Source organism: Trichosurus vulpecula, chromosome 5, assembly GCF_011100635.1.
Source record: "Trichosurus vulpecula isolate mTriVul1 chromosome 5, mTriVul1.pri, whole genome shotgun sequence".
Taxonomy (NCBI): Eukaryota; Metazoa; Chordata; class Mammalia; order Diprotodontia; family Phalangeridae; genus Trichosurus; species Trichosurus vulpecula.
Genome location: NC_050577.1, coordinates 269638482 through 269649896, shown reverse-complemented (window position 1 = coordinate 269649896; position 11415 = coordinate 269638482).

Here is an 11415-nt window from a genome sequence, read left to right as displayed (position 1 = left end):
AGTAATCAATGAATTAATATGCAAATACTATGGGGCCTTCTAGGGAAGGGAGAGAAACTTACTACTCTTGCACCCTGGCCCTTCCACATACAGACATAAGGAGCTTTGTTTTATCGAGCTTTGCAGTTTTACCTGTTTTTTGTTTTTTCTTCTTTTATTTTTTGGGTATTTTTGTTTGTTTTACAAACTGAAAATTTGTGGCAATTCTGCATCCAGCCGGTCTATTTGGCACCATGTTTTCCAACAGTATTTGCGCCCATCGGGTCTCTGTGTCATATTTTAGTAATTCTCATAGTATTTGAAAATTTTTCATTATTGTTATATCTTTTATGGCAATCTATGATCAGTGATCTTTGATGATACAAATTCTACCCATATAAGACGGCCAATTTAATCACTCCGTGTTGTGTGTGTGTGTACTGACTGCTCCAATAACAGGCTATTTCCAATCTCTCTCTCTCTCCTTGGATCTCCTTATTCCCTGAGACAAAACAATACTGAAACTAGGCCAATTAATAACTCTACAATGGCCTCTTAAGTCTTTAAGTGAAAGAAAGACTCAATCTATGTGGCAAACTTCATTTTTACCTTATTTTTAAAATTGCTACACCCACCCCGAGGCAAGGCCCTCCACCAGCAGAAAAGATTACAACCCACTGAAGGTTCAGATGATGATTAGCATTTTTTATTAATAAAGTATTTTTGTAATGAGGCAGTTAGGTGGTGCAGTGGATAGAGTGCCAGGCCTGGAGTCAGGAAGACTCACCTTCCTGAGTTCAAATCTGAGGTCAGACATTTACCAGCTGAATGACCCTAGGCAAGTCACTTAACTTTGTTTGCCTTGGTTTCCTCATCTGTAAAGTGAGCTAGAGAAGGAAATAGCAAAACACTCCGGTATCTTTGCCAAGAAAAGCCCAAATGCAGACACAAAGAGTCAGATACAACTGAAAAATGACTGAAAAACAAAAAAAAATTTTAGTTAAGGCACGTACATTTTTTTAGCCTTTATACTATTGCATACTTAATAGACTATATTATAGTATAAACATAACTTTTATATGTACTGGGAAACCAAAAAATTCATGTGACTCACTTTATTGTGATACTCACTTTATTGTGGCAGTCTGGAACTGAAACAGCAATATCGCCGACGTGTACCTATACTCCCCTTTCCAACAAAATATCCAAGTCTTTCCCAGAAGGACAGGCCACTGCTTGTCCAAGCAGTTCCCTTTCTCCTGGAGAAGGCCCCCAAAACCCAGGATCTAGGGAGATGCTCATTATTATCTTTTAAGACTGGCTACTGCCCAGATGCCTTTCACTCCTCACCTCAAGGTAGTGAGAATTCGAGTACCTCAAAGTTTAAAAATTGACTCTACAGCTGGACAGAGTTGTGGTACATCAGGCCCAGAGACGAAGCCTCAGCATTGACAATAGCCTCATGGACCACTACAGCATCTCCAATGACAACTTCAACTATGCAATGGTCAACAAAATCTGTCACTAGAAGTGAATATCTGGCTCTGTCCTTTGCTGGTATCTCTTGTTCATCTGCCTCTGGGTAAGATCTCTGTGAGTGGAGCAAGGCAATAGCACATTGAGAAATTTCTCATGTTTTGTTGGCTTATGTCTAGGACATGTGTTGGGAGAAAGAGGCACCCTGTTCACTCCACTTGGAGTCAGGAAATCTGTTTTTAAATTCCACACTTACTAGTGAAGGAATGTTGGGGGACTCATTTAATTTCTCTGAACCTCAGTGTCCTCACCTTAAAAATATAGATTGGGGTTGGGCGGAGCCAAGATGGCAGTTTATAAAATACAGTTTGGGGGCCAGGGGATCTACAGTGATCACTTTCATAAAGGGCTTTGCATTCCTTAAAAAGATCGTGCTTCAGTGGATCCTCATAGAGGTGGGGCATTGGGGAGAAAGGTTTGGGAACTTCTCTCAACCATGAATGGGCAGCTCTACTAACACTATACCAACTAATTCCCAGGTCCAGAGAGTAAAGAGGACAATAAACAGAAAGGAAGAGTAGAGTGTATCCCAAGACAGGCCCCAGGATGAACCCCTACATGATTCCCTTCCCGGGCCTGTAACCCTCATCTCCATCTCCTAATATGAATAGTCCATTCTTCAAACCTAAGCAAAAGGTATGAACCTATTTTTGAGGGTGAGGATAGCTTAATGTTTTCTTTGTTGGACAAGACATAACATTAGCTTTCAGACATCCCAAGGACAATCAGTCAGTCAACAAGCATTTATTAAGCAGGTCTCATGTGTCAGGTATTGGGCTAAGCACTGGACATACAATGAAAGGCAAAAACATCAACAAAATCACACTCCCTGCCCTTAAGGAGCATATATTCTAATGGGGGAAACGACATATAAATATCTAGATAAATGCAAGATACAGAGAAAGATGATATGAAAGTAATCTGGAAAGGATGCAAAACTGGGAAGATCAGGAAAGGCCTCATGCAGAGGTGGGATTTGAACTGAGTCCAGAAGTAAGGCAGGGAAGAGTGCAGAGCATTTTAGGCATGTGGGGGTGGGGGTCAGTGCAGCGACAGAGAGGTGGGAGATGGAGTAACATGTGTGAGGAGCTGCAAGGAGACCAGGGCCCTTTCAGATCTAAAATGATTCTTTGAATCTATTCCCTTTCTGCAATTTAACCTGCAGAGCAGGAGGGCACATCCCTCACCCTCTCCCAGCCTGCATCATACTGGCAGCAGGTGTGAACCTCTGTCCCCATCCCTGGGCTCAGCATAGTATGGGAGGGCAGGTGGACCCAGGGAAAGGAAAGTCTGGGTTGACCTGGGTGGCCCTCGTTACCTCTGGTTCACATCAGAGCCATGATCTTATTCAATTTATCTCTCTTTCAGATGCTCTCAAAGGGTAGCTGCCTTCTTTTGGTTTCAAGGCAAGAAGATATGAACTTGTATGAATCCTTCCTTAAAAAGATTCCTAAAAGGAAATCATTAAAAATATATTTCCATGAATCTAAACTATGAAACCAGAGCATCAAACCCGCTGTGTGTCTTTACCGAAGGAACAGCAAGGAGGGGAGGACCTTGGATAGAGGGTGAAGTGGGCACACCTGGTATACAAGGAGGGAAATTTTTTTTTAGAAATCCCAGTCCTTCCCCAACCAATTCACATCTGAAACCTCAGTTACCCAGCTCCTTCACACTCACACAGATGTACACACATAATAGACACAGGCACAAACAAGTGGGAAGAAAGACACCTGTGTGCCCCCTCATTGTTACATCTAACAGAAAGAAGTATCCAACATTCCCAGTTTAGTTCAATTCTTCCAAAGTCTTGCCAGATTCTCCCTCAAATCTCAGCTGCAGATGACACACAAAGGCCAGAAAACAACACAAAGCCTATAACCAAATACGAAATCCAAATTTTACAATAAGGTACTGTTAATACTTCATAAAAGAAAAAAATTCACACTTCTCTGGTATGGAGGTTGGGCCAAAAACATTTATGCCAATATTCCAGATCACAGGGTGCACTGTGTCACTAACCCCCTAGATGTGGAAGGGATAACAGGAGTTCAGTTGGCTATACAAAGAAACAAAGAAATGTCCTGGTTAAAGAGAATATATATCATTAGCTATAGCAGATGGTGAAGAGATATATCTTTATCAGTGTAGCTAGTTTCACTAAATCAAAGGGAACTACCTGCCAGGCTAGATAAGGAAGGGCAGTATTCCAGAGACAATTTGAAGTCCTCCCTTTTTAGCAATTAAGTCTTTTTGTACCAATCAGGAAAGCTAAGAAGATGTTGAAGAGAACCAGCTGTTGAAGTTGGTTCATGCAGGAATCATACAAAGAAAACGGCAAACACAAAACAAAATGGATTTAGTTACATCTTCCCCAAAAGTTGTTTTTGATATTTCCCCCATGCTATTCACTAACGCCTTAAAACAACCAACATTTCTTTTGTTTTTAGCTCGCTGCATTTATTTTTTTTAATATTTTTTAATTTTTAGTTTACCACACACAGTTCTACATAATTTTGATTTCAGATTTTCTCCCCTCCCTCCCCTCTCCCTCCTCAAGACAGCATGGAATCTCATATAACTACCATGTATAACTTCGCATTGAATTAATTTATACACTAGTCAAGTTGTGGAGAAGAATTATGACCAATGGAATGAATAATGAGAAAGAAGAGACAGAACCAAAAAAACCCCCAAAACAAAAACAAAAGAGAAGAAAAAAGGCGAGCATGTAGCATGCCTCAATCTGCATTCAAACTTCACAGTTCTTTCTCTGGATGAAGATAGCATTCTCCATCGTGAGTCCCCTGGAGTTGTCCTTGCACCTTGCGTTGCTGAGAAGAGCAAAGTCTGTCAGGGTTGGTCCTCACAGAATCCATATATCTGTGGTTGTGTACAATGTTTTCCTGGCTCTGCTCCACTCACTCAGCATTATGTCGTGTAGGTTTTTCTAGGTTGTTACAAAGTCCGCATCATCCCCATTTCTTATGACACAATAGTATTCCATTACCTTCATATACCACAGCTTGTTCAGCCATTCCCCAATTGATGGGCATCCCTTTGATTTCCAGTTCTTGGCTACCACAAAGAGAGCCGCTATAAATATCTTTGTACATATGGGTCCCCTTCGCTGTTGTGTGATTTCTTTGGGATACAGCCCTAGAAGTGGTATTTCTGGGTCAAAGGGTATGAACATTCCTATGGCTCTTTGGGCGTAGTTCCAAATTACTCTCCAAAATGGCTGGATCATCTCACAACTCCACCAGCAATGTAGCAACGTTCCAATTTTCCTACATCCTCTCCAGCATTTAGCATCCTCCTGCTTTGTTATTTTAGCCAATCTTACAGGAGAGATGTGGTATCTAAGCATTGTTTTGATTTGCATTTCTCTAATCAGCAATGATCCAGAGCATTTTTTCATATGCCTATCGATAGCTTTAATTTCTTCCTCTGAAAACTGCCTGTTCATATCCTTTGACCATTTCTCAATTGGGGAATGGCTTGTATTCCTATATATTTGGCTCAGTTCCCTGTATATTTTAGAAATGAGGCCTTTATCAGAGACACTAGCTGTAAAGATTTTCTCCCGGTTTTCTGCTTCCCTCCTAATCTTTGTTGCATTCGCTTTTTTGTACAAAAATATTTCAATTTAACATAATCAAAATTATCCATTTTGCATTTTTTAATGCTCTCTATCTCTTGTTTGGGTCATGAATTCTTTTCTTTTCCATAAATCTGATAAGTAAACTATTCCTTGCTTTCCCAAATTACTTATACTATCAGCTTTTACTCCTAGATCATGAACCCATTTTGACTTTATTTTGGTATATGGTGTAAGATATTGGTCTATGCCCAGTTTCTGCCCTACCATTTTCCAATTTTCCCAACAGTTTTTGTGAAATAGTGAATTATTAGCCCAGAATCTGGCCTCTTTGGGTTTATCAAAGAGTAGATTGCTTAGTTGTTGACTTCTCCATCTTGTGTACCTATCCTATTCCACAGATCCACACCCCTGTTTCTTAGCCAGTAGCAGGTAGTTTTGATGACTGCTGCTCTGTAGTACAGTTTAATATCTGGTATGGCTAGGCCACCTTCTCTAGCATTTCTTTTCATTAATACCCTAGGTATTCTAGACATCTTGTTTTTCCAGATGAATTTTGTTATTATTTTGTCCAGCTCTGTAAAATAATTTTTTTGGTAATTCAATTGGTATGGCACTGAATAGATAGATTAATTTAGGTAAAATTGTCATTTTTATTATATTAGCTCAGCCTAACCATGAACAACTGATATTTTCCCATTTATTTAGATCTGACTTTATTTGCGTGGAAAGTGTTGCATAGTTATGTTCATATAGGCCCTGGGTTTGTCTTGGCAGATAAACTCCCAAATATTTTATAGTGTCTACAGTAACTTTGAATGGAATTTCTCTTTCTTTCTTTTTTTTTTAATTTAAATTTATTTATTTAACATATTTAGTTTTCAGCATTGATTTTCACAACAGTTTGAATTACAAATTTTCTCCCCATTTCTACCCTCACCCCCACTCCAAGATGGCATATATTCTAGTTGCCCTGTTCCCCAGTCAGCCTTCCCCTCTATCACCCCCCTCCCCTCTCATCCCCTTTTCCCTTCCTTTCTTGTAGGGCAAGATAAATTTCTACACCCCATTGCCTGTGTATCTTATTTTTTAGTTGCATGCCAAAACTTTTTTTTTGTTTTTGAACATCTGTTTTTAAAACTTTGAGTTCCAAATTCTCTCCCCTCTTCCCTTCCCACCCACCCTCCCTAAGAAGTCGAGCAATTCAACCTAGGCCACATGTGTATCATTATGTATAACCCTTCCACACTACTCATGTTGTGAAAGACTAACTTCATTTTGCTCCTTCCCAACCCATCCCGCTTTATTGAATTTTCTCCCTTGACCCTGTCCCCTTTCCAAAGTGTTTGTTTTCATTACCTCCACCCCCTCTGCCCTCCCCTCCATGATCCCCCCCTTTTATTTTTTTTTATCTTCCTCCCTCTTCTTTCCTGAGGGGTAAGATACCCAACAGAGTATGTATGGTATTCCCTCCTCAGGCCAAATCTGATGAGAGCAAGGTTCACTCATTCCCCCCTCATCTGCCCTCTCCCCTCCTCCCACAGAACTGCTTCCTCTTGCCACCTTTATGCGAGATAATCCATCCCATTCTATCTCTCCCTATCTCCCTCTCTCAGTATGTTGCTCTCTCATCCCTTAATTTCATTTTATTTCTTTTAGATATCTTCCCTTCATCTTCAACTCACCCTGTGTCTGCTCTCTCTCTTTTACATATATATATATACATACATATACACACGTATATATACATACATATACACATAGATATATACATACACATTCACTTATATATATGTACATAAACATATATATATATATATATATATATATATGCATATTCCCTTCAGCTACCCTAATACTGAAGTCTCATGAATCATACATGTCATCTTTCCATGTAGGAATGTAAACAAAACAGTTCAACTTTAGTAAGTCCCTTGCAATTTCTTTTTCTTGATTACCTTTTCATGCTTCTCTTGATTCTTGTGTTTGAAAGTCAAATTTTCTATTCAGTTCTGGTCTTTTCACTGAGAAAGCTTGAAAGTCCTCTATTTTATTGAAAGTCCATATTTTGCCTTGGAGCATGATCCTCAGTTTTGCTGGGTAGGTGATTCTAGGTTTTAATCCTAGCTCCATTGACCTCTGGAATATTGCATTCCAAGCCCTTCGATCTCTTAATGTAGAAGCTGCCAGATCTTGGGTTATTCTGATTGTGTTTCCACAATACTCAAATTGTTTCTTTCTGGCTGCTTGCAGTATTTTCTCCTTGATCTGGGAGCTCTGGAATTTGGTGACAATATTCCTAGGAGATTTCTTTTTGGGATCTATTTGAGGAGGCAATCGATGGATTCTTTCAATTTCTATTTTGCCCTGTGGCTCTAGAATATCAGGGCAGTTCTCCTTGATAATTGCTTGAAAGATGGTATCTAGGCTCTTTTTTTGATCATGGCTTTCAGGTAGTCCAATAATTTTTAAATTATCTCTCCTGGATCTATTTTCCAGGTCAGTGGTTTTTCCAATGAGATATTTCACATTGTCTTCCATTTTTTCATTCCTTTGGTTCTGTTTTATAATATCCTGATTTCTCATAAAGTCACTAGCTTCCACTTGCTCCAATCTAATTTTTAAAGTAGTATTTTCTTCAGTGGTCTTTTGGCCCTCCTTTTCCATTTGGCTCATTCTGCCTTTCAAGGCATTCTTCTCCTCATTGCCTTTTTGGAGCTCTTTTGCCATTTGAGTTAGTCTATTTTTTAAGGTGTTGTTTTCTTCAGTTTATTTTTCAGTATTTTTTGGGTCTCCTTTAGCAAGTCATTGGCTTGTTTTTCATGGTTTTCTTGCATCATTCTCATTTCTTGTCCCAATTTTTCCTCTACTTCTCTAACTTGCTTTTCCAAATCCTTTTTGAGCTCTTCCATGGCCTGAGAGCAGTTCATGTTTTTCTTGGAGGCTTTTGTTGTAGGCTCTATGACTTTGTTGTCTGCTTTAGTCTGTATGTTTTGGTCTTCTTTGTCACCAAAGAAAGAATCCAAAATCTGAGACTGAATCTGGGTGTGCTTTCGCTGCCTGGCCATATTCCCAACCAACTAACTTGACCCTTGAGTTTTTCAGTGGGGTATGACTGCTTGTAGACTAATGAGTTCTATGTTCCACGTTTGGGGGGGAGGTGCCAGCTCTGTCACACCAGCACTCCTCCTTCCCCAAGAACCCCCAGCCCGGGCTGGGCTAGATCTTTAGCAGGCTGTGCACTCCTGCTCTGATCCGCCACTTAATTCCTCCCACCAGGTGGGCCTGGGCCCAGAAGCAACTGCAGCTGTACTTCTGTAGCTGCCCCACCTCCACTGCCCCTGGGGCGGTAGCCAGACTGCAAACTCCTTCCACTCCCAGAGCTTTTCCCACTAACCTTCTCCGCAGTCTTTGGTGTTTGTGGGTTGAGGAGTCTGGTAACTGCTGCAGCTCACATATTCAGGGTGCTAGGGGCCCCTCCTCCCGACTCCAAATTTGGTTGTTCCACGCCACTCAGGCTGGGCTCTGCTCCACTCCGTTCCCAGCTACCAGCTCCGTGTGGGGTAGACCTCACCCAGAGACCATCCAGGCTGTCCTGGGCTGGAGCCCTGCTTCCCTCTGCTGTTTTGTGGGTTCTGCCATTCTCGAATTGGTTCAGAGCCATTTTTTATAGGTTTTTGGAGTGACTCGGTGCAGAGCTCACAGTAGTCCCTGCTTACCAGCCACCATCTTGGCTCCGCCCCCAGAATTTCTCTTTCTATCTCTTGCTGTTGGGCTTTGTCAGTAATGTATAGGAATACTGAGGATTTATGTGGGTTTATTTTATATCCTGCAACTTTGCTAAAGTTGTTTATTACTTTAAGTAGTTTTTTACTTGATTCACTAGGATTCTCTAAATAAATCATCATATCATCTGCAAAAAGTGATAATTTAGTTCCTTCTTTTCCTATTCTAATTCCTTCAATTTCTTTTTCTTCTCTTATTGCTACAGCTAATGTCTCTAGTACCAAATTGAATAATAGGGGTGATAATGGACTTCCTTGTTTCACCTCTGATCTTATTGGGAATACATCTAGCTTATCCCCATTACAAATAATGCTTGTCGATGGTTTTAGGTAGATGCTATTTATAATTTTAAGGAAGGTTCCATTTATTCCTATGCCTTCTAGTGTTTTTAATAGGAATGGGTGTTGTACTTTGTCAAAGGCTTTTTCTGCATCTATTGAGATGATCATATGGTTTCTGCTAGTTTTGTTGTTGATATGGTCAATTATGCTAATAGTTTTCCTAATATTGAACCAGCCTTGCATTCCTGGAATAAATCTTACTTGGTCATAGTGTATTATTCTCATGATGAGTTGCTGCACTCTTTTTGCTAATATTTTATTTAAAATTTTTGCATCAATAAGTCTACAAAGTATTGGAATTAGTTGTTCTTTAAGTGTTTGATAGAATTCACATGTAAAACCATCTGGCCCTGGAGATTTTTTCCTAGGGAGTTCATTGATGGCATGCTCAATTTCTTTTTCTGAGATGGGGTTATTTAGAAATTTTACTTCCTTTTCTGTTAACCTGGGCAGTTTATGTTTTTGTAGATATTCATTCATATCTCTAAGGTTGTCAAATTTATGGGCATACAGTTGGGCAAAATAATTCCTAATTATTGTTTTGATTTCCTCTTCATTAGAGGTGAACTCACCCTTTTCATTTTTGATACTGGTAATTTGATTTTCTTCTTTCTTTTTTTTAATCAAATTGGCCAAAGGTTTGTCAATTTTATTGGTTTTTTCATAAAACCAGCTCTTTGTTTTATTTATTAATTCAATAGTTTTCTTGGTTTCAGTTTTATTAATCTCTTCTTTGATTTTCAGTATTTCTAATTTGGTATTTAATTGGGGGTTTTCAATTTGCTCTTTTTCTAGCTTTTTCAGCTGTATGCCCAGATCATTGATCTCCTTTTCCCCTATTTTATTCATGTAAGCATTTAGGGATATAAAACTTCCCCGAAGAACTGCTTTTGCTGCATCCCATAAGTTTTGGTATGTCATTTCATTGTTGTCATTCTCTTGAATGAAGTTATTAATTGTTTCTATGATTTGTTCTTTGGCCTTCTCATTCTTTAGAATTCGATTATTTAGTTTCCAATTAGTTTTTAGCTTATTTTTCCATGGTTATTTATTAAAAATGATTCTTATTGCATCATGATCTGAAAAGGATGCTTCGACTACTTCTGCCTTTCTGCACTGGATTGTGAGGTTTTTATGCCCTAGTACATGGTCAATTTTTGAGTATGTGCCATGAACCACTGAGAAGAAAGTATATTCCTTTTTATCCCCATTCAGTTTTCTCCAGACGTCTATCATATGTGCCTTTTCTAAAATTCTGTTTACCTCCTTAACTTTTTTCTTATTTATTTTGAGTTTAGGTTTATCAAGTTCAGAAAGGGGGAGGTTGAGGTCTCCCAATATTATAGTTTTGCTGTCTATTTCTTCCTGTAACTCCCTTAACCTATCCTCTAAGAATTTGTATGCCTTACCACTTGGTGCATATATGTTACGCAATGATATTGCTTCATTGTTTATGGTGCCTTTTAGCAGGATATAATATCCTTCCTTATCTCTTTTAATTAAATCTATCTTTACTTTTGCTTTGTCTGAGGTTAGGATTGCTACGCCTGCTTTTTTTTACTTTAGCTGAGGCACAATACATTTTACTCCAGCCTTTTACCTTTACCCTATGTGTATCCCCCTGTTTCAAATGCGTTTCTTGTAAACAGCATATTGTAGGATTATGGTTTTTAATCCGTTCTGCTATCAGCTTCTGTTTTATGAGAGTGTTCATCCCCTTCACGTTCAGAGTTATGATTTCTATTTGTGTCTTTTTCTCCATCCTAGTTCCCCCTGTTTATGCTTTTATTTCTCCCTTTCCCCTTCTCCTCCTCAACAAAATTTTGCTTTTGACCACTGCTTTCCTCAGTTTACCCTCCCTCTTTATTCCCCTCCCTTATCTTACCACTTCCTACTTGCTTCTTCTCCCCTCCCTTCTGACCACCCCCCTCCCTTTTTCCCCCCTTCCCCTCCTACTTCCTGTAGGACAAGTTAGATTTCTAAACTTATCGGGGTATGTTATTCCCTTCTTGAACCAGATCAGATGACAGTAAAGTTCAAATACTGCTCTTCTCCCTCCCTTCTTTCCCTCTACTGTAATATGATTTTGTGCCTCTTCATTTGGTGTAATTTACCCTTTTCTACTGCCTCCTTACCTCTTCTCTCATAGCCCTCCCCTTACCTCCCTTACTT